This window comes from Anser cygnoides, unplaced genomic scaffold (genome assembly GCF_040182565.1).
Source record: "Anser cygnoides isolate HZ-2024a breed goose unplaced genomic scaffold, Taihu_goose_T2T_genome scaffold_45_1, whole genome shotgun sequence".
NCBI lineage: Eukaryota > Metazoa > Chordata > Aves > Anseriformes > Anatidae > Anser > Anser cygnoides.
Window position 1 is genome coordinate 56,880 of NW_027103069.1, and position 24,949 is coordinate 81,828.

General features: G+C 43.0%; 1 pseudogene; it reads right to left on the minus strand.

The window, feature by feature from the left end:
* Positions 1-4,774: 4,774 nt before the first annotated feature.
* On the minus strand, positions 4,775-24,651 carry LOC136789442 (endogenous retrovirus group V member 2 Env polyprotein-like; annotated as a pseudogene).
* Between the last annotated feature and the right edge of the window lie 298 nt (positions 24,652-24,949).

The following is a 24,949-nucleotide window of genomic DNA, read 5'->3' on the forward strand; positions in this document are numbered from 1 at the left end:
CATCATTTCTTGGAAAAGTTTATTGCAGACAAGACAGGGTACTATGTTTGAACTAAAAATATAAGGTAGTCTTCAAATTTAAGGAAAAAACATGAGAAAAGGTTTAGAAGAACCACAGATAAGTATGAAATGAATGAATGGATTACACATGCAGTCTTTTACTCCTATATCATGAGTAAAAACAAATATACACAACTGAATATTTATACACATCTTACGTATCTACACAGACATACAAGGTTCTAGTGCAAGAATAAGTAATCAAAATAAGTATTGAGAATGTAACAATATGTTCAACCATTCCTTTAAAATAAGTGGAAGTACTGTTCTAAGGATCAGTAGTTTTTTTTATTGTAATCCATGAATATCACATGCTGCAGTAAATCATTTGCTTCAAAAAGGTACTGTATCTCCTGAAGTGAGATACACTGTTGACATGTTCTCCTTTGTCTGAACAAATATAAACTAGAGCAGAAACCAAAACCTTCTCCCCAGGTAAGGTAGCCACTAGACCAGAATGACTCAGAGGCAATATTGATATTGAAAGTATCCATGTCAGAAGTGAAATGCAAAGAAAATGCACAGGTTCAAATCCTCTCCAGCAAAGGACGGAAACTAGCCTGTACTTTCAACATCCGGGCTGATGGTTTTGATTCTTGAGCTGATGAGTGAATGTAAGCATTCATATACATGCTCCAATATATGGGTTGAAAACTGCATTGATATTTTGTTAACTGAATTTAGTGTATCTATTTATTTATATTGCTAAAACATCAATTGAGAATACCATGTGTACAACAATATTTTAAGTTACAGAAGTATTCTTCTACAAGCCAGCTTAAGCTTTTCCCCATGTCTCCTCCTTATGATACCCTGTTTACATGGCAACGCACCTTGCAAGTTCTGTGCTAATGAGTGGGTAGGAAGACAAATGCTCAGTTAGGAAGTTTCATATCAAGTTTTACCATTATCTCTCAAAACAAGTTCATACTTCATACACTGAAACACCTGTCCCTACCATGAAGAACAGCTTTTGTAGATTTATCCTCCTCACACCAACCATATTCAGACCCCCCTCCCTTTTTTTTCATTATTCAACTTGTATCCAGATCCCTCTGTTAGCCATTTGCCTTCCATAATATTTAAATGGATACAATGCAATTCTAACATTTCTTTAATAATTCCCAATTTGCATACTGTATGCTCCAATCCTACCATCCTTTTGACAGCATAGCACTCTGCCTGCACCACCAAAAAAAAATCCGCTCATTATGTTGCTAGACATAGCTGTGATCAGATAGACCTGATATTCACTTGTTTAAAACAAAAAGGAAAACCCAAAACAGCAAAGCAAACAAGAGAATATATGATGTTCAAAGATGTTCTAGTTACTGACCTAAATACCCGTTATCTTATTAGTTTTACCTATGCTCTTCTTGTCTCCTTTTCAAGCTATTTTACCCTCTAATGCTCCATCAAGCTTTGCACAGGTAGGACTGAACAAAACCTCTTGTAATGCAGTTACAAGAAGCTCAGCCAAGGGTAGATGTTTGGAACACAAACCAAGCTTCATGGGATGATTTAGTGGTTTTATCCTGCTACGCAGCTGAACTCCACCACAACCACTCTCTCACTCCCCTTCATCAGAGGAAAAGGGGGAGAAAATACAATGGAAAAGACTCAGGGGTTGAGATAAGGACAGGGAGATCACTCAACAATTATTGCCACAGGCAAAACAGACTCAGTGCAGGGAGATTAATGTCATTTATTCCCTATCACTAGGGGACTAGAACAGCGAGAAACTAAAAGCAAACTTAAAACACCTTCCTCCCCATCCACCCTCCTCTACATACTCCCCCCAAGCGGCACAGGGGAATGGGGGTTGCAGTCAATCTGTAATGCTTTGTCACTGCTGCTCCTTCATGGTCACTCTTTTCGCCTGCTCCAATGAAGGGCCCCTCCCACAAGATGCAGTCCTTCCTGAACTGATCCTGCACGGGATTACCACAGGCAGCAGCTCTTCAAGAACTGCTCCAATATGGGTCAGTACAATGGGGTCCATCCATCAGGAAGAAATTGCTCCAACATGGGTCCCCCACAGGCGGCACCTCCTGCCAGATCACCTGCTCCTGCGTGGGCTCCTCTCCAGTGGCTGCAGCTCCGGCCCAGAGTCTGCTCCAGCGGGGGCTTTCCATAGGCTGCAGCCTCCTTCATGCCAGATCCACCTGCTGCACCGTGGGCTCTTCCACGGGCTGCAGCATGGAAATCTGTTCCACCATGGTCCTCTTCACAGGCCGCAGGGGAACTTCTGCTCCAGTGCCTGGAACACCTCCTCCCCCTCCTCCTTCACTGACCTTGGTGTCTGCAGGGCTGTTTCTCACTCCTCTCTCCCAGCTGCTGTTGTGCAGCAGTTTCTTCCCTTTCTTAAATATGCTGTCAAAGACTCACAACCAACATCGCTTATTGGCTCTGCTCTGGCCAGCAGCGGGTCCCTTTGGAGCTGGCTGAAACGGGCTCTTATTTAACACGGGGCAGCTTCTGGACTCTTCTCACAAAGGCCACCCCTGCTACCAAAACCTTGCCATGTAAACCCAGTACAGATGAAAAATCCATCTCTTGGATTTATGAACATTGCTTAGTGCAATGGAATGCTATTGCTGAACAGCCTTTTTGCAATTTAAGTCAATATAAGGAAGCAGAAGTTTTTGTTTGTTTGTTTGTTTTTTAATGAAATGTCCTTGGTTATTTTAAAAGAAAAAAAAAGGGGGGGGGGGAATCAACCTCCCTTTGTACACTTATTAGGTATTTTTCAATCTGCCAGGCAAAAAATAACTTGCAATGTCAGGCACTCCAGAGAGATTGCCTCAACACACAACGAAGGCTTTTGTCCTTCCAATATACCTTTGCCAGCAGCAGTACTGCTTGGGACATCCCTCCCATGGTTGTAATTTAAAAAAAATGAGTTTCCATTGTGGTTTGTCACAGGTATACGGAACACTGCAGTAAACTATTGCAGCTTTTCAATACTTAAAGGAGGCTTATAAAAAAGACGGAGAACAACTGTTTGCTCAGGCAGATAATGGCAGGACAAAGGGGAATGGTTTTAAACTAAAAGAGGGGAGATTTAGATTAGAGGTTAGGAGGAAATTCTTCAGTCAGAGGGCAGTGAGGCACTGTAACAGGTTGCCTAGAGAAGTAGTGGATGCCCCATCCCTGGCAGTGTTCAATACCAACCTGAATGAGGCCCTGGGCAACCTGATCTAGTGGGTTGCATCCCTGCCCATGAAAGGGGGGTTGGATCTAGACGATCTTTAAGGTCCCTTCCAACCCTAGCCATTCTATGAAATAGTCAACATCTGTTTCTAAAAAATTAACCTGTATTAAATTTACAAACCTTTGTGTTGAAAGTACTTTCTGAATCATGGCAGGTTATAGGCTTGAAATATACTTGTTAATTATTTTTATATCCAACAACCATATGAAATGGTTGTTTAACCACTGGAAGATATTTGTTACCACTATATAAATTAATATAAAATATGTTTCTATTCTATATTCATTGAGAAAGAACCATCCAAAGTGAAGTTGTTATATAAAATATATTAAAGCTTTTTTCTCAAAAGCAATTATTTGGAGCTGCAGAGAAACATGTCAGTTCTCAGCCTGAAAAAATAACAGACTGATGGAATTATTAAGATCTGAAAAATTATTCAAACTTAATCACAGGCTTTGTTATATGCTTCACCTATAAATACTTATTAGAAAAAGATACGAAAGGGAAATATTTAATAGTCTACTTCTCCACCAGCAAGCTTCGTATTTTAGTAGAGCATTTTGTTTTTCACAATTGACTTTGAAGTTTCTCCATTCAGAAATTCTCCGCCTCTGACCTTCAGGAGCTCAAACGAAGCACTCCATCTTATTCAGGGACCGTGCAGCCCCTGGGCTGGCTCTGGGGATCAGGCACGCCACGCAGGTTAAGGGTGACAAGGGAAAGCACGCACCTGCAAGTGAAGCTGCCTATAATAGTAGCCACTGATAAGCTGCTCTAAGTAAGAAACTTTGGTCAGGGACCTATGACCTGAACTATAAACAACAACAAAAGTAATGAGGAAGCTATTTACTACCGTGCAGACAGATGACTGTTACTTCGAGACATCAAAACAAAAAGAGCTTCCCTTTACTGTTGAAAATAAAACACAAGATGTTCATCTTTCTTTCATCCATATTCATACAAAATTAAGTTGTCTAAATATAATAAATAGGTTTCTGATGTTCAGGAAACGAAAACATTTTACTTTGGAGATCTCAGAAGAGGTTTTAGTCATAAATCAGAAAGAGGAAATTAAATTTAGCCAAATATTTGTGCTTAATTTTTGGAGGACAATGAGTTATGAACTATTCAAAGAAGTTTAACTTAAAAATGTGCAATAATTAGAAAAACCAAATAGATGTTAAAAATTCATTGGTGGAGAACAGCAAGAAATTTAGGATTAAAAATGATTGATAGAATTTCTCATCAGAATCTTAGAAAAAATACTGATCTGTAAACAGCAGAATCAAAATATATAATCTACTGAAATGGAACAAGAAGCATATACAAATTATTCTGATACAGTAATTCTGAGAACACACAGAACCCATGGGTGGCATTTAAAAAATAATAATAAAAGCAGTTTTGCCATTAATAGCTCCTCATGGCTTGAGTTGTGAAAGGTATTCAGCTATCAAGTCCAAATGCTTACAAGTACCTGACCCGCGGGGGAATGAGGAATGCCTGTGATGTGTCGGATACCCCAAGTTTGAAAAAAGGTTTGAAGGGAGTGACTACCATAGGCGGGGCGATTGTCGGTTTTTATTTCCGTTGGGATGCCTAGCGCTGCAAAAGCGACACGGAAGTGAGCCTGGACATGGCGACCAGTTAAACCCTCCGCAGCTGTCGCCCAAATAGCATGAGAGAAAGTATCTACCAATACGTGAACATATTTCAAGCGACCAAATTCTGGAATATGCGTTACATCGGTCTGCCATAACTGTAGGGACCGTAGACCTCTAGGGTTTACCATTAAAGACGGGGTCGAAACATGTTGTTGACAGTCAGGACATGTTTGGACAATCAATTTGGCGTCAGTGATCGATATAGCGAATTGTTTCACCAAGACTTTGGCGGATTGATGGAAAAAGGCATGGGTGCTTGCTCCAGCACCTTAGGCACCAGGGCAGTCAGGGTCATATTAGTTAGCTGGTCAGCGCGTGCATTACCCTCTGCAGAAATACCGGGTAACATGGTGTGGCTTCGCATGTGAATAATACAATATGGGTGCACTCGCTGCTCTACCAAAAATAACAGCTCTTTAAATTTTAGAAACAAGTTTTCCTTTGGGATATGTCTCAAATGTGCCCTCTCAATGCGCTGAGCAACACCTACAGCTTATTGCGAGTCCAATACAATATTCAAAGGTAATGTTTTCTTTTGTGTTTTTTTTTTTGGTTGGTTTATTTTTTGTTTGTTTGGGTTTTTTTCTGTTTTCTGGCTGCAAGGAGCCCATGTCCTCGATCACCGCATTGATTCATCACAAATCATGCAGTAATCTCCATTGCCCGCTCTTCTTCTTGATGACAAACACTGATGAATTCCATGAGCTGTTTGTCGGAACAACATGTCCTTGTTGGAGTTGTTCTTGAACCAACTCCTGCAGACTACTGCTCGGAAAAGAATCAATTGAGCAATTCTAGTTCCCTTTTGTATTGACAATGGTGGAGATGGTGTCCAAGCCATAGCTTGGATTTGTCCATTGTAGTCAGCATCAATTATCCCCGGCAAAACAAACAATCCGGTCAAAGTTGTACTTGATCGTCCTAGCAGCAGTACACTACAGTCATTCCCAACTGGTCCTTTCACGTTCAATGGAATTTTATGAACGTGAGTACCGCACAAGGTGGCGTCTATTACTGTGGAGACATCCACTCCAGCACTCCCTCTGGTTCTTGCTGAGAGGGTGTCCACGGTGGTAATCGTGGCAGCGGGGCTGCAGCGGGGAACCCTGCTCCACCGTGGTGACTTGCGGAAAACGGACTCCACAATCAGTAAGATTGTAAAGTAGGTATGTTTATTCAGCGCTGGGCAGCACGGGGGGTAGTCCCGCCAAAGTCGTGCGCACCTGACGCGGCAACTTGCCTTGGTTATATGCAGTAAAGAGTTACATATGCGTGAAGTTTCACAGTACGCCTATACGTATTCATAACCTGTCCCCACTTCGTATTAAAATTAGTTCCAAGGAGTCATTTCCATAAACTCCTCCCATCTGCGCTTGCGCAGTGTATTCTGGTGGTGGTCGTCAGGGGTCGTGGGGATGAAGATTGATGACTTCCTCATCAGCGCTAGTTGACCTCTTGTCTTTGCGCAGACTCAGTTGCTCCTTGGCTCTTGTCCATCTGCAGGACCAGTTTCTACCAGTTTCTTAAGATAGGCTCACTCTCTTATTAGGAGACTGACCTTGGTAAGGGGCCCAAGGCTTCTTGCTTTAGTTAATTTGCACAATGCACCATAGTTAGCAAAGACACTAAGTAGCATCCTAGTTTAATGCCGTCAGCGCTCTCTCTCTACTTGATAAGATTCTCCTAACTCCCTCTCTCAGTCCCCCCTTTTCTAAAAAGTTAGTAAATTCTTTTACTATTTCTAGGTTCAATATAGTGTTTCTCTATCTATCACTCTTTCAAAATATCTGTTAGACTCCAGTTTCCGTCTGAGCTGTTTTTTTTCCACTTGCTGTAGGAGTTTCCTGTACTCTTAAGACACCATAAGGTACATCGGATCACTACACAAAGAACCATGGACAAAACCACGACCACGATTACTGTGATAAACAACTGTTTCAGCCAGGTTAGGTTTGGCAACCAGGAAGTTAATTTTTCTACCAAGTCTATAAATCCCCAGGACGTGTCATCCTGAGCTACTGCATGCAAAATTTTATTCTTTTCCAAAATCTTCTCCAGGTCAGTCTCAATCTGTTTTTGTTGACATATACACAGCAAGTTTGGTTTATGACTGTACACAATCCTCCCTCCTTGGCTAAAAGTATATCTAATCCCATCCTATTCTGAAGCACTACTTTGTGTAGGGAGGAAATTTCTTCCTGTAATGCCGAAAGAGCATCAGCTGTGGCTGAGATATTTACGACAGCTTTTTCTAATTCACTTATTCCCAGAGATGGAATCAACCACCTTACAAAACTATGGAATCCCGTGGGTCTCATCACGAAGGGGTTATTTGAATATACCCCCTCGAGGGCTAAGATAGCCCCCGATACAATGACCCTTCCAATTTAAGGGTAAGCTTTTTCTAGCATGATCATCTCCACATAGCCAATAGAAACCTTTTTGTAGCTTGCAGATTTGCATGAGAAAATTGAGGCCGTGAGATCCTGAGTTCGTTGACACCTACACCATAACCTCTAATTTTAGTAAGATTAAAAGTTCCTACATATTCTGCCATACTACAGTTGTCAGGTTCCTGGGCTAAATAACTAAGCGGACCTGTACCTACGCATGAGGTTTTATTGTTTAAGCATCTGGTGTATATGTTAACATTTTCGTGTGGGAGTAGTTCAAATCTCTCCGCTAGATGTTCACGATCATCCTTGCCAAATGGACATGTTCCATTTTGTTGTGGTTTAACCCGGCTGGCAGCTAAACACCACACAGCCGTTCGCTCACCCTCCCCCCTCCCTCTCTGGGATGGGGGAGAGAAACGGGAAAGTGAAGCCGGTGAGTTGAGATAAAGACAGTTTATTAAGACAGGAATATAATAATAACAATAATAATAATAAGAGTGATAATGATAATAGTATTAATAATAATAATGTGTAAGAAAACAAGTGATGCACAATGCAATTGCTCACCACCCGCTGACCGATGCCCAGCCTATCCCCGAGCAGCCGGCCCCCCACCCCGGCCAGCCACCCCTATATATTGTTTAGCATGACGTCAGATGGTATGGAATACCCCTTTGGCCAGTTTGGGTCAGCTGTCCTGGGTCTGTCCCCTCCCAGCTCCTGCTGCACCCCCAGCCTGCTCGCTGGCAGGACAGAGCGAGAAGCCGAAAAGTCCTTGGCCTGGTGTAAACACTGCTCTGCAACAATTAAAACATCAGCATGTTATCAGCGCTCTTCTCATCCTAATCCAAAACATAGCACCCTACCAGCTACTAGGAGGGAAAATTAACTCTGTCCTAACTGGAACCAGGACACATTTCTTGGTTGCGCAAAGGTCAATGTCCAATTCATACTGGGTATGCCCCATACGGGGAATTCTAGGTTGCCTCTAGGCAGCACTGTGCACACCCAACAGTCAGAAAGGTTGAAGCTATCACTCACTGCCTGGGTGAGTTTCACATAGGTATCGTGCACCCACTGTTCAGTTTCCTTGACCAATGATACCATTAGGACTGTGAGAAATGTAACCTTCCAGGTCACACCTGAGTAACCTTCCATGGGGTCTTGGGTGCCTTTTTCACACTGTTGTGATAGATCCAGGCATTCTGCTCCTTGATTCTTGTCGCTGTGACCTGGAACAGTCCTTCCCAGTGTGGTTTCAAGGTCTTCTCTGCAAGAGACTTTACATACACATAATCTCCAGGTTGTATATTGTGCACTGGTCCATCTAACCCTCTACCCCGAGTCCCACTCACATGCTGTCCAATTTCATCGAGCTGTTTACCTAAGGCCACCATATAGGAGGTCATAATTTCATCCCCAGCTTGCATGGATATCCCTCTTTGTATTCCATAGGGTCGTCCATATAAGATTTCAAAGGGGCTTAACCCTTCCTTTGCCCTTGGTATACGCAAAAGGGCTAAAGGAAGAGACTGAGGCCAGACCAAATTTGCATCTTGTCCCAGTTTCACAATTTGCTGTTTGATTAGGTGGTTCATTTTTTCTACTTGGCCACTCGACTGAGGGCGATATGAAGTTGCCAGTCTATACCCAAATGGCAGCTAATTTCTTGTACCACTCTTGAGATAAAGTGTGGTCCCCTGTAAGAGGATATAGTTGCTGGAACTCCAAAACGTGGTATTATTTCTTATATCTTAATTACCTCCCGAGCCTTGGCTGTTCTAGTTGGGAATGCTTCTGGCCATCCTGAAAAGGTGTCAATTAATACCGATAAATACTGATACCTCCCTTTTCTTGGGAGTTCAAAAAAATAATTTGCCACTGTTTGGAGCTTGATTACTTTTATACCTGTCTAACAATGGTATACAAATTAGGCCCTATCCATTTTCTATTTAAAAACTCTTATACTACTTCAGCTCCCCAGCATGCTTTATTATGTTCTACAATTACCATTCAATTTAATATGGTATCACAATTCTCCCATCATTTATTTACATTAAACCTGCAGGCAACATTTTCCATTTACATCTTAGAATATCCTACTTCATTTTCTAAAGCTTTTGTTAATGCCTGATTTTCTGTTCTTGGTACTAGTGCCAAAATTTGACTCTCAGGGGCCCGTTCTGCCACCCCTTTGGCTCCTACATCAGCCAACCTATTTCCCTCTTCAATATCAGTATCCCCTAGTTGATGTCCTTTAATGTCAACTTTAGTAGGCAGGTATACTGCTTGGAGTAATTTCAGTATCTCTTCTGCATGTTTAATTGAGGAAGATAAAAGTCCTCTCTCTCTTTCCAAATTGCCCCATGTGCATGCACCACACCAAAGGCATATTTCAAATCTGTCCAAATGTTTGCCAGCTCAAAAGCTCTTATCAAGGTGATGATATCCACCTTTTGGGCTGATGTTTGTTACCGCATATCCTGTGAGGCGAAGTCCCTGGTGGATGAAGCTGCTGCCATCTATATACCAATCCTCCGCATCTTCTAGGGGTGTATCCTTTAGGTCTGGTCAGCTGGAGTATACAGTGTCCATGGTCTTGATGCAATCATGAATGGGTAATCTGGAAACTCTGTTACTAAGGAAAGAGGCTGGGTTCACAGTATTAGTGCCGAAAAAAATCAGTAAACTAATAGTCCATTATACACATTCCTTTTCTTCTTCATATTGCAACAGTGTCCCCTTTTCCCGAAGGGGACTTTCAAGCTTCAAGATCACAGGCTAGTTGTTTCCCAAATATGGTGGGGCTATTCTTGAACCCCTGTGGTAACACTGTCCAAGTAAGCTGAGTTTTCCGTCCTCTAGTAGGATTTTTCCCATTCAAAGGCAAAGAGTTTCTGGCTTTCAGTTGCCACGGGCAGGCAGAAAAAGGCACCCTTTAAATCTAGTACCATGAACCAAACTCGACTGTTTTTCTCAGTTTGTAATTCCAATCATTTTTCCCAATTTAAATTTCAAGCATTGCAAAAAAAAACCCGCCTTTTCCTGTTGGCCAGTTGCTCCTATTACATTTACTGACTAATTAACACAGAGAAAGAAGCTCCCATAACCAACAAAAATTCAAGCCTCTGTCTTCGTTTCCTAGCTTTATTTCAACTGGTGGACCTGCTAGGGTAGATGCCCCATGTCCCCGTCATTCCTGACTGTTGTAAGTTTGTCCTGCAGCCTAAGACAATTTCTTTCTGATATCAGGGGCCGATTGCCCTAGAAAGAGGCTAGCCAATTGCCTCTGTTTGTTTTCTGAAGCCAGGTCCAAATTTTTGTCTGTTTGTTTTAGTTTTTTTCTCTTCGTTGCATTTCAAAGTTGGTCCAAAAATTCAAAAATTCCATAGGGGTTTCTTTTGGACCTTGTTGGGACAGATTCTCAATTCCCAGTTTAACCAGATTTTGGTATTTCCGGGGTGATTAGGGTCTCAGTGAGGGGGTCGGTCAGGGGAATGCAATCGTTGACAGTTCCCTGAGCGGTCCCATTGGCAATCTGAGCTCACACATGAACTCAGGTTGTTTTAAGAGTTAGCTGCTTTTCTGTTTCCATGACAACTCTCTCGGACCCATCACGGTCCCTCTGCCCCAGAGGGCTCACACCCGTGATTTAGAGATCTCAGCCTCGGGTTGAGGCGGAACTATTAGCATTCCTACATCCTCTTTCCCTGCTCATTCAGCTTCAAACAGCTCTGTTAAATACTACATGCCACACAACCTTTAACACCTTCAACAACCCTTTTAACACTTCCTTTATCTTTCTCCAGCCTGTACTTTTCTAATGCCAACACCAAAAGCTCAGTCAGGGGCCAACTTAATTCCATACCCTTTTCCCTCCAAGATGCTGAAACAACATATCAGTATACAACATTTCATCCTATTTTCCTTCTCTCCTCAAAAACAACATTAATTGCAAGACACTGTTATAGTCGATTGATCCATAAAGTGGCCATTTAGCTTATATAGTGGCCACCGTTGATTGCAATACTTAGTGAAAGTCCTCTTGCTTTCTGTGCCCCCATTTCTAACAATATCCTTCCAATGTGCCAATATGCACCCAAGGAGGCTTTTTTTTTTTTTTTTAGGACGTCTTTGTTTTGGATATTACCCATTTCCTCGATTTCCCATTCCCTTTTATTTATTTATATTAGTTACTGTCCCTTGTTTCAATTTCCACGCAAACCTTTTTATTGAAGGTTTTTACTATCTTTTCCTAATCTTCTTCCCAAATGTCCCAGTTCTCTGGGATTAAACTCTTCTTTCCACATACAAACTTCACTATTTCAGATTATTAATGAGCCCCGTTCCAATCATAAATCCACAGGACTTCGGAAAAACACCTGAAGCACTCAGCCTTCCGTCTTCTAGACAAACAATACCACCTTTTTCACAAAATTTACATTTCAACAGGACCGAATTTCAAGCCGAATGCTAATTTTTCTCATGCACTTTGTTAGTAAGCCCACACAAAACAAGGAATCACTCCTGTGTATCCGTCAAGATGGGGGTTTAAAAGGTATTGAGGCCTAAATAAATTCGCTCTCCCCCTTCTTACCAAATTCCCAGGGCTCAAGCCCGAACCACCAAAGAAGTGACTCTCCATTCTACCGCTTTGATAATCAGTCAGCCCCCCTCCCCCCATACTTGGGAAACTGACCAAACACCACCGCGAATATACCAAAACTTCTAAACTGTTACTTAGATAATGCTCCTGTTAGCGTAGCAACCACATAACCACCAAGTGATTATATGAAGGTGCTTTATTCAGCGCTGGAAGCCGGGGCAGGTGCCCAAATCTGGCTTCAAGTCCCGTTACTTCCCAGCCGTTATTTATACATACAACATTGCGTCAGGTATACATATTCATTACAGGTTGCAACATCAGCCTCGCTTTTCATTCTAATTAGCTCCCCTCCCCTTTGCACATGCGTGGCGCACTCTGGTGGTCGTCCAGGTGGTCGTCCAGATGAAGTAAGGAGTCTTCCTCTTCGCTAAACTTTTCACCTTTCTATTCGACGCATGCTCTCTCCGCTCCTCTGTTCTACTTCAACTCACTTCATCATTTCCAGGCCCTTATCCAAGGTCAGGTTGTACCTATTCCCTCCCGGGGTTCCCCTCCAACGATTCTTTTGATTGTTCAATGTACTCCCTAAGTTTCCAGTATACATAGATTACTTGATAATGTAAGTACATTTAATAATATTTAATTATACCGTATGATCCATCACCTGAGAAACATTAATAGAACATCCATTCGATTCTCCCCAACACTAACATTTCCCCCCTTTGAAAATACTTCACTCATACCAAGAGCAAGTATTTTCATTACTATTAAAACATAATTATATACATCCTGTTTACCGGTAACATGCATATTCGGGTTCGGTTCAGGAGACTCATAAGGTTTTCCATACATGATTTCATAGGGACTTACTGACATCCCACTTCTTGGCTTTATTCTAATTCTTAGCAAGGCTATTGGTAAGGCCTGTGGCCACTGTATCTTAGCTTCCTGACAGATTTTGCTTAATTGTCCTTTTAAAGTTTGGTTCATCCTCTCTACTTGACCACTAGATTGAGGCCTCCATGGGGTATGTAAGTTCCAGGTAATTCCTAGTAACCTACTAACCTCCTTAACCACATTGGCAATGAAATGTGGTCCCCTGTCTGAAGAAATACCCAATGGTACACCAAATCTAGGGACTATTTCCCGTAGTAACCATTTTACCGTTTCTTTAGCTTGGTTGGTTCGACAGGGAAGGGCCTCCGGCCATCCTGAAAAAGTATCAACCCCTACCAATAGGTATTTATAACCTCTTGCTTTAGGCAGTTCCACGAAATCTATTTGCCAGTAATCTCCAGGCTCTATTCCAGCTCTAATTCTCCCCATCTCAGCATGTTTCCTTGCTACCGGGTTATTCTTTAAGCAAAGCTCACATTTTGACATTACTGACTTTGCCATTGTTAACATGTGTACCGAGATGACACCTCGTTTCAAATAGGTCACCATTGCTTCTGCACCCCAGTGACATTCATTATGTTTTATTTGTAAAATTTCTCGCATTATTATAGGAGGCACTATGAGTTGTCCTGTCGTAGTCACATACCACCCGTCAGGATTCTTCTGGGCCTTCATCAAATTTGCAAGTCTCTCATCTTCCGCTGAATACATTGGGTTTTTAGGTAATTTGAAACAAGAGAGGCCTACCTTCGATGGAATTAGAGCCATTACTTTCCGTACTTCACGCGCGACCTTCCGGGCCGTCAAATCTGCCAATCTGTTACCTTCTGCAATCTCTGACGTCCCTCCTTGATGGGCTTTACAATGCATTATGGCCACCTGTTGGGGTTTCTGTACAGCTGTTATTAATTTCAATATTTCTTCCTGGTATTTTATATTAGTCCCTTGTGAGGATAGCATTCCCCTTTCTTTCCATAATGCCCCATGTACATGAACTACCCCGAATGCATATTTTGAATCTGTCCAAATATTCACGTTCTTACCCTCGCTTAGTTCCAGGGCTCGTGTCAGGGCAACTATTTCTGCTCGTTGGGCTGAAGTCCCCGGAGGTAGGGAATTTGCCTCAATCACTACCTTTGATGTAGTTACTGCGTATCCTGCATAACGAGTCCCATTTTCCACAAAGCTGCTTCCATCCGTGAAAAGTTCCCAATCTGGTCTCTCCAGAGGCTGATCTTTTAAGTCTGTTCTGCTGGCATAGGTATGTTCGATGATCTCCACGCAATCATGACTGAGGTCTCCTTCCTCCGTAGTTGTTCCTAGAAACACTGCTGGGTTCAATAGGTTAGTAGTTCTTAAGATTACATCATCTTGCTCAGTTAGTATAGCTTGATATTTCATCATTCGGCTGGGCGATAGCCAATGGCCCCCCTTTTGCCCCAATACCGTAGTCACCATATGTGGCACGAACACCTCAATTCGTTTCCCTAATGTGAGCTTCCTGGCTTTCTGTATTAAAAGGACTGTGGCTGCCATGGCCCTTAAACACGAGGGCCATCCAGCGCTTACCGCATCCAATTGTTTAGAAAAATACCCCACAGGTCTTTTCCAGCTCCCAAGTCGCTGGGTCAGTACTCCTAATGCCAATCGTTGTCTCTCATGCACAAACAGCTGGAAGTCCTTTGATAAGTCTGGCAAGCCCAAGGCAGGCGCCTTTATCAGGGCTTCTTTTAATTTTTTAAAGGCCTCTTGTTGTGGCTTTCCCCAGGTGAATGTACAGGCCTTTTGGGTTTCATAGAGGGGCTTTGTTATGAGTCCATAGTCCATTACCCACAGTCTACACCACCCGGCCATACCTAGGAAAGCCCGTAGTTCATGCAAATTTCGCGGCTCGGGGATTTCACAAATAGCTTGTATTCGGTTAACTCCCAATTTTCTTTGTCCTTGAGAAATTTCACATCCCAAATAAATTACTGTTGTGCACGCGATTTGTGCCTTTTGTTTAGAAACCTTGTACCCATTTAGTCCCAATTGATTCAAAATATCAATAGTTACCTGAATACATTCTGACTCTCCTTCGGTAGCTATTAATATATCGTCCGCATATTGTAGCAGCAAGTATCGGTCCTTTGGTACCTGAATCTGTTCTTGGTTAATCCAGTCTTCTATTTCTTTAGCTAGTTGACTGCCGAAGAGGGTCGGGCTATTCTTGAATCCTTGAGGCAACCTTGTCCAGGTTAGTTGAATCTTTCGTCCGTTCCGTGGATTTTCCCATTCAAAAGCAAAAAGCTTTCTACTTTCCTTGTCAATGGGTATGCAGAAGAAGGCGTCTTTTAAATCAATTACCGTAAACCACTTATATTTCTCTTTTACAGATGTTAACAATGTATAAGGATTAGCCACCACTGGGTGAATATCTTTTGTTATTTCGTTTATTGCCCTAAGGTCCTGCACTAGCCTGTATTCCCCATTAGGTTTCTTTACTGGGAAAATTGGGGTATTATATTCAGATTTGCATTCCTCCAGAATGTGGTAGCTAAGAAATTTATCTATAATCTTTACTATCCCTAGCCTAGCTTCTAGCTTCAATGGGTACTGTTTAATCCGTACCGGTCGGGCCCCTTCCTTAAGTTCAATTTTTACTGGCTGGGCTACTTTTGATTTTCCAGGCACGTCCGTTTCCCAAACAGCAGGCATTACTGCATTTTCTACCTCTTTTGGTATATGAGGAACAGCCTTCTCTTTAATCATTAATATTTGTCCCACTTTTGATTCCGGGATTCTCATAATCAATTCTCCATCTTCAAACATTATGGTAGCGTTTAGTTTAGTTAGCAAATCCCGTCCCAAAAGAGGAATAGGGCACTCTGGTACATATAAAAATTTATGCGTAATTTCTTTGCCTCCAAACCGTAAATCAAGGGGTTGTAAGAACGGCCGTATTTCCTCCTTCCCCTGCCCCTTAATCCTGCATGTTCTCTCCCTTGAATTACTGCTAATAAGTTCTGTTGTTGCCTTTTTGTCGTTTCCTTTTCTCTGTTATTATACACTTTCCAGGTTATTTCCAACAGCCTATCCAAATTTCTCAAATCTGCACCTTCTAACTTTTGCAATTTCTTCCTAATATCCTCTTGGGCTTGTCCCAGGAAAATGAGTGCTAATTGAGCTTTAGCTTGCTCAGTCTCTACGTCTAAATCTGTATATTTCTTAGCAGTTTCTTTCAATCTCTCTAAAAAGGCGGAAGGTGATTCCGCTTTTTCTTGCCTGACATTATACAATTTTGACCAATTTATGGTCCGGGGCATGGCATTCTGTACCCCGATTTGTACCCAATCTTGATATCTCTTCAGCCTCCTTATTCCATCCCCTGTGTTATAATCCCATTGGGGATCCTCGGTGGGGAAGTTTTGATCTAGATTTCCAAGCACTAATCCATTTCGTATATCTTCTCGGGCTCTCTCTCTGGCTGCCCGCAATACCATGTCCTTTTCTGTTGAATCCATCAAAGTATCCAGGATCACCTGGAGATCATCCCAATCGGGATTTTGGGTTTTAATTATCATTTTCATTACCCTGGCTACTTTATCTGGGTTTTCCCTGTAGGTGCCGGCTGCTTGCTTCCATATCATTAAATCCCCAGCTGAAAAAGGCACCTTGACATATACCGGTCCTTCTGTCCCCACTCCTTGCCTGAGGGGAGCGATTATTTTCCCTCCCTCTTCATTTATAGTTTCTCCTGCCCTTCGCTGTTGCCAGGTCCTATGTGACACAGGGGAGACTAAAGTCGGGGATTCTCCATCACTACTGCTATCTTCCTTTTCTTTTTTTTCCTCCCTGTCCTGGCTCTTCTGGCGGAGCCGACGGCGCAACTTCCAAGTCAATATTTCCATTATTCATTTCCCCATAATACTTATTATTCTCTATTGCCTGATGCTGTATACAGCGTCCCTCCTTAGTACATGCACAACAACGTTCCTCAGTTGAAACCTCAAGCACCATTATTCCACAAGCATGCTGCCATTCAGGCTTTCGGCGCAAATAAAAGAATAATTCCACATACGGCAGTTCATCATATTTTCCTTCCCACTTACAAAATAGCATTAATTGTAAAATTGTATTATATTGCAATGTTCCATTCTCAGGCCAAGTTTCTTGGTCCTCTAGTTTATACTGTGGCCACCAAATGTTACAATAATCAATCAGCTTTCCTTTCCGCATTTCTTGACCAAAACCTCCCTCTTTCCAGTGTGCTAGCAAACACCCCAGTGGGGATGTCCGCGGGATAGGTACATCTTTTCCCAGAATTCCTTTAATCTTTTTCATTTTGAGCTTATGATACAAACCCAAAAGCTGCCGGAGCAGCAGCACACTCCCCCAGAAGCTGCCGGAGCAGCAGCGTGCTTACCACATACCAATAATACCAGGTGCTGACCCTTCAGCACAAACCAATACAATTACCAATACCAAACCACGAATGCCGAACCTGCAGAGCTTTCGCTCTGTCTAACGGACGGCGCCTAGGCTTACCCCGGGAGCTCCCTGCCCAACCGAGCGTGGCTTTCGCCGCGTCTGACCGGCAGGCTTTCCCAACCAAATCGGTACCGAATACTCAAAGTTGAAAGCACCTTTGCTTACCACTCCAGTGGTACGTCGTGAGCAGCGGAGGTCGGTCGTGGTCGACTGCTCCCCGAGAATCCCTCGGTGCCGGCTGGAGCGAAACCGAGACACGATCCGCCTCAGCAGTGCCCACGCTGTCCCATCTGGGTCGCCAAAATGTTAGCGTAGCAACCACATAACCACCAAGTGATTATATGAAGGTGCTTTATTCAGCGCTGGAAGCCGGGGCAGGTGCCCAAATCTGGCTTCAAGTCCCGTTACTTCCCAGCCGTTATTTATACATACAACATTGCGTCAGGTATACATATTCATTACAGGTTGCAACATCAGCCTCGCTTTTCATTCTAATTAGCTCCCCTCCCCTTTGCACATGCGTGGCGCACTCTGGTGGTCGTCCAGGTGGTCGTCCAGATGAAGTAAGGAGTCTTCCTCTTCGCTAAACTTTTCACCTTTCTATTCGACGCATGCTCTCTCCGCTCCTCGGTTCTACTTCAACTCACTTCATCATTTCCAGGCCCTTATCCAAGGTCAGGTTGTACCTGTTCCCTCCCAGGGTTCCCCTTCAACGATTCATTTGAATGTTCAGTGTACTCCCTAAGTTTCCAGTATACATAGATTACTTGATAATGTAAGTACATTTAATAATATTTAATTATACCGTATGATCCATCACCTGAGAAACATTAATAGAACATCCATTCGATTCTCCCCAACACTAACACTCCCACCTTCCTCCTTGTCAGACTCAAAACATTTAAGAACAAAATAGGATTACAAGATGCCCCGCCGGGCCCGTATATTGGGCACCACCAATCAACACTTGGATAAAACAGCACTTCTTTTCGGTCTGTCATGCGCTTCATTCGTCTCCGGCCGCTCCCCTCGCGGAGAATACGGAACCGCGGATCGGAACTCCGCACTCGCTTCGCAGCAATGCTGCGTCTCACTCACACAGCACAATCACGCAATCACACAGAGAGGCCCCTTGCACTTCTCGCTCATACCACAAGAATATTTCACTTAAAACAATAACCACACTTGTTTGTATCATCTCCGGCCGTGTTCCTTGTGGAGTAATTCACTTCACAACAATACTTTGTCTCAAACATGTTATAAGTGAGACCATACAAATTTCTTGGTCTATCAGAAATATTTTATTAATTAAGTAAGCAGGCACAAGCAAAACAGCGCTGGGCGGCTGGGGAGTCTCCGCTCCACCACAGCACGCAACTTTCCCTTTTCAGTGTCGCCGTTTTATAGCATCCAATTTTCGGCTTGTCAGGACTTGTTGGACCTTCTGAAGCTGCGCAGTTTGTTGTTGGGGGTCGTTGTTTTTCTTTCAATGATCATGCGTTGTGCTCGTGTTCAAGGGGGAGGGTAGTGAAGCGGGAAACAGTATTTCACAGAGTCTTTGTTTTACCAAGGATGTTTATCCAACACCCCCTCCCCACTATCTACTTGCTTAGTCTTCCCCCTTAACAAGGTCGTAAATTGCAAAACCTTATCTTCTCAGCAGATCCTCTGAATTCCTTTTAAAGACAATGAACAAACACCCGCTAATTTATCACAATCCCTCCTTTTTCTTTTTCTAACATATTTTGTTCATTGATGAATTTTTGAAGCACTTGTTTGCTCAATATTAAAGTTTCTGCGTCATCCTCCTCCTGTTCAAGAGATTCATATTTCGCACGCACAAGCATAAGGTGAGCTGCCTCTAATCGGTTTTTTTACAATCGCGATTATTCGATTGAATATACATGGTACAAAAGTTAGTGTTAATATGAGCAGCAACAAAGGTCCTGCTATAGTTGATAGCAGTGTAGTGAGCCAAAGTGAGTAATTAAACCAGGATTCATACCAGTTCTGGTGGGCTTCATTTTCTATTTTTCGTTTTTCTAGCCCTTCTCTCAATTTAGTCATTGTATCCCTTACTACTCCAGTATGATCTGCATATACGCAACACTCCTCTCGTAGGGCTGCACACAATCCTCCTTGTTGTAGAAAAATCAGATCTAATCCCCTACGATTTTGTCGTACAGATTTCTCTAAAGCTGATATGGATTGCTCGATACGGGCCAAATCCTCATCTACAGCAATGCGTAGAGAGGTAAATTCTTGGCTTTGTTTTACCAGAGAGGTAATTTCAGTTCCGGCTCCTGCAGCCCCCAGAATCATCAGAGTGGCTAAAGTGACAGCCGTAATAGGCTCTCTCTTCCTTAAGTGTTTTTTTTGCCATAGCATGTTGGATGTACATATACTCCTCAGAATGGTAAAGAATCCTAGGTATAATTACTACCTGTACACAAAAATCATGAGACGAGTTGAACAATTTCAAAGATAAGCATGGAGTTACCCCCAGAGACGAACATACCCATCTGGTGTTATCTGCTGGTATTAACCATTTTTCTTTGTCTAATTGTGTAACATTTTCTGTAATATTGCATAGATGGAACTTCTCACCAGGGACCGTGCCTACGCACCTGCCATTCCCAGTTACTTCCGTTAACGTTATTCCTACATCCCTTCCCCAATTGCATTGTGGGGGATCGGTTTCGTTTGAACGGGTGGTTTCTCCCAGATCCCCAATGGCGTCGTAATATGAGGGCCTTATATCAAGACATAACCAGCAAGGTCTAGGCACGTCTGGATTTGGTTGATTCAACAACTGATAACTAGCATTCATGATTCTCCATATGTTATTCCCGGTCACCCCTTCATTTCTAATCCCATACTCCGGGTTTACTGATTTATTAGCAACCTCCAGTGGTTTAGGGCTATTAGGAGTTAGCATTCTAAAAGCTTGTGTAGGCTGAATCCTCAAAACACTCCCCGACAGTTTCTGATTTGGTCCCACCCGTTGGGGACTCTTAGTCTCTTCCTTCTTTATATAGATGATGCCTTCCCTATCAGTCCCCCAGCAGTAGTTATCTGCTGAACAACATGGTGATCTTCCCATCTAATCAGGCTCCATTTAAAAGGTTTGTGAGGGTGCGCAGACCCAGGAACAGTGTAAACAATCGTACCCATTACTATGTATCGCAAAAAAAATGGCTAGGGCCCATTTTCCAGAGTTCTTTACCTGGCCACGTAATTCCCCACCGTTTCACTCTCTGCCTCGCTTGTCAGTTCGGTTGCAGCGAACTACAAGGTGCAAGTTCTTCTTGGCAGCAGCAGTGTTCTTCAGGGGAGTTTCTCAGGTAACCGCGACCTTTTTCTGATCAAACAGGGTCCCCTTTCCTCCTTTTTTTTTTTTTACGATACATAGACAGTTAGACCATACTTATCGAGTTCGTTTCAACGTGAGCTTTAAGTCATCAGGGCCTGCGACCGCTTCCCATTTGCTTTTCTGGATCGGTCCTTTCACGCGACTGGCATGCGTTCACCCCTTCTCAGCCGTCCGGATAGCCGTCTCTGTGATAAGTAAAACAACATAGGGGCCTCCCCACCGTGGTGTTAAAGACGTTTCTTTCCATGTCTTAATTAAAACCCTATCTCCAGGTTGTATCCTATGGATTGCTATATCTAGCCACCAAGCCTTTCGCTTGCAACTCCCTCCGTTGGTTCATAAGCTGTATTAAATAAGGTTTTAATTGGATATCCTGTACCTGGGGGTGATCAGATGGCATCTCTAAATCATAAGGCATACCATACAGCCTTTCAAAAGGTGAGATTCCGACATCGGCTCGGGGCTATGTCCAGATATTCAATAGTGCAAGCGGTAAACATTTCACCCAGGAGGTTTTAGTCTCTATCATAAGCTTTGTTAGTTGCTTTTAATTTCACCATTCATTCGTTCTACCTTTCCCGAACTCTGAGGATGCCAGGGAGTGTGATATTCCCATTTAATTCCCAGAGCCTTCATCGTGTCTCGGGATACCTTTGACACAAAGTGTGGGCCTCGATCAGAGTCAATTGCTTCTATTACCCCGTATCTGGGTATGATGCTTTCTAATAATATCTTTACCACGGTTTGAGCTGTGGCCCTTGCCGTAGGGAATGCTTCAACAAAGTTTGTGAGGTGGTCTACAATAACTAATAAGTATCTATATCGCCCCGTTTTTGGAAGTTCAGTAAAATCTAATTGAATCTTTGCAAAAGGTCGATGTGCCAATTCTCGTCCTCCTCCCGGGACCCTTTTTCTCATGTGTTGAGCATTTACCCTCCGACAAGTTATGCAATCATTTACGATCCTCTTTGCTATATTATAAATCCCTATACACATATAATATGTGGCAAATTGATCCACCAACGCCTGAGTACCCCAGTGCGTCTGTTCATGAAATCTCCGTAGCACCCTCATAGCTACTGATTTTGGTAACACTTCCCGTCCATCAGGCAGTACCCATTTCCCTTTATCGTTTTTTTTTTTTTTTTTTTTTTTTTTGAACCCCCATTTGTGTCATCTTGTCTTCTTCTGTATTAGTGAAACAGAGTAAGGGGAGGGGAATGGGTCCATTCGACCACAGGGAGTTAGTCGGCCCGCACTTGTAGCAGTTTTTATAAGGCGGGCTTTCTTCCTCTGAACAATTGCATTCAATCCCATCAACTCCCCATTCACTCCAGCAATCATAACATGGAAATTCCTTTAAGCCTTTCCCACAGTATTAAGTATTATATTAAGCATTATTATATATTATTATATTATTAATTATTATATTAATTATTATATATTAAGTATAAGTATTAAGTATTTCCCACAGTCTGGGCAATCTTCCCTCGTTCTTATAATTCTTATACTCATTAATGCTGCCCTTTTTGCCTCCTGATCTGCTAGATTATTACCCCTAACCTGAGGGGTGAGGCCTTTTTGATTCCCTTTTATATGTACTACAGCAATTTCTTTGGGCTCTCTGATAGCTTGTAAAACCTGGGTAATCAATTCCTGATGTATTAAACCCTTTCCTTGTGAATTGATGAGCCCCCTTTCTTTCCATATTTTACCAAATGTATGTACTACCCCATAAGCATATTTTGAATCTGTATATATTGTACCGCTTTTATTTTTCAACAATTTTAGGGCCTGCAATATGGCATATAGCTCGCAAGCTTGGGCAGACCAGCTAGGGCTCAAAGGTCCAGATTCCACTATCTCAAATGTTTTCTCGTTTACTAACGCGTATCCTGATTTTTGCTTTCCCTCGACTACTCTCGAGGAACCATCCACATATATCTGTTCACCAATGGGTAATTCCACTTCCTCTAGATCAGGTCTCAATTTCGTTTGCTCTTCTATATTTCGGAGGCAATCATGTCCTAAGGACTCATTTGGTTCCCCATAAAGAAATTGAGCAGGGTTCTGTAGGGAGGTTGTTCCTAAGGTTAATTTTGGAGAGGAAATCAAAATTCCTTCATATTTTAATAATCTGGCGTCAGTGATCCATTTCTCTGCCTTCTGTTGCAGTACCCCGCATATATTGTGTAGAGATATTACTTTGATTTCCCCCCCAAAAGTGATCTTCTGTGCTTCTTCCACTAACAAGGCAGCAGCTACCACTACCTGCAAACAGTTTGGCCAACCCCGGCTAACCGGATCCAATAATTTAGACAAATAGGCCACAGGTTTGTTTTTTTGTTTTTTTTTTTTTACTCCCTGCCCATTCTTGGGCCAGCACTCCGTATGCTGTGCCTTCTGCGCTGTTCACAAAAAAAAAAACAAAACAGCCTCCTTAAATCTGGTAAGCTTAACACTGGGGGGGGCGTACTAGTTCCTCCTTTAACTTGTTCAGTCGTTCCTCATCTTCTTTTGTCCATTTGAGTAATCCATCCTTATTCAGCTTGTTATATAAAAATTTAACCTTTCCACTATAATCTTCTATCCATTGTCTACAGTATCCGGTCAACCCTAACAGTTGCCGTACCTGCTTTTTAGTTCGCAGGGATGCTAAAGCCAATATTCCACTGATTCTGCCTGGGTCTAACTTCTTAGTCCCCTTACTTAACTGGTGACCCAGGTACTTTATCTCTTGCTCCACAATTTGTAATTTTGCCCCTCCTTTTTCTTTTAAAGGGTACAGAGGGTACAGATTAACTCGATTCTCTGAGCCAATCCAAAGGCTTGCATATTCGCTCTCCTCTAAACAAAAAGGTTCCTTTGCACTTACATAAATGCTTAAGGCTTGGCAAACCCAGTCTTCAAACGACCCGAATATGGGCCAATAATTTGCCTACCTCCCCAAACTTCAACACAATAATGAATCATTTTTACTTTATCCTTTCCCCGCCTAAAAGGGGAATCACTCCAATTCTTAATCATTAACCCCAGTGGACTATCTGGGGGAATAGGGGGCAACCTAGCACTAGGCATTACCCCACCCATGGGACCAGAAGGCTTACTCTTCTTCTGTCCCATCTTCCGGAGTGCCTTCACACACACACAGAGCCGCTTCCCCCTGGTCATGGCCCAGTCCCTCGCGGGATGTGGGAACCGCACTACTGAGGGGTCCGCACTCACTTCGTCCGCAATTGGACGTCTCACACAGACGCACTCCGGGATCACCAACCCCAACCGAACGGATCACCGGCCTATACTTACCCACCCCGTGGGTCTTCGTTCGGTCTTCGTGCACAAAGATTGCTTGGGGTTACCGGTTTTATTTGCTTGTGCCTAATTTTGGGTTCGTCGGTGAAGGGCTCGAGCGGGATTTCCCGTTCCCGGGGCCGCCGAAATCGGCGGGGCGCCTCCCCTAGAGGGATTCCCAGTCAATCCGCCTTCATCCGAGTCACGGCACCAAATTTGTTATAAATGAGACCATACAAATTTCTTGGTCTATCAGAAATATTTTATTAATTAAGTAAGCAGGCACAAGCAAAACAGCGCTGGGCGGCTGGGGAGTCTCCGCTCCACCACAGCACGCAACTTTCCCTTTTCAGTGTCGCCGTTTTATAGCATCCAAGTTTCGGCTTGTCAGGACTTGTTGGACCTTCTGAAGCTGCGCAGTTCGTTGTTGGGGGTCGTTGTTTTTCTTTCAATGATCATGCGTTGTGCTCGTGTTCAAGGGGGAGGGTAGTGAAGCGGGAAACAGTATTTCACAGAGTCTTTGTTTTACCAAGGATGTTTATCCAACACCCCCTCCCCACTATCTACTTGCTTAGTCTTCCCCCTTAACAAGGTCGTAAATTGCAAAACCTTATCTTCTCAGCAGATCCTCTGAATTCCTTTTAAAGACAATGAACAAACACCCGCTAATTTATCACAAAACACATACACAAATGCTTTCAACATGAGATACCCAGACATCCACAAATAAGACATACAATTATCAACACTCCAAATTATTATCCCTACAGCAGCTGCAAATATTACCCAGATAACCTTGTCACAATTTTGAGAGGCCCGCTTACCCTTCTCCTGCTTCGTATACAGTCATTAGCAGGTCCGTCCTGGCTCCCAAAACTGGGATGCAGCGGTAACCTCGGATTTGCTCGATCTACTTCCAAGATCGCTAGCGGCTGCTCTATCAGTCAGCAAATCCCCCTTGATTCTATCGGTCAGCAA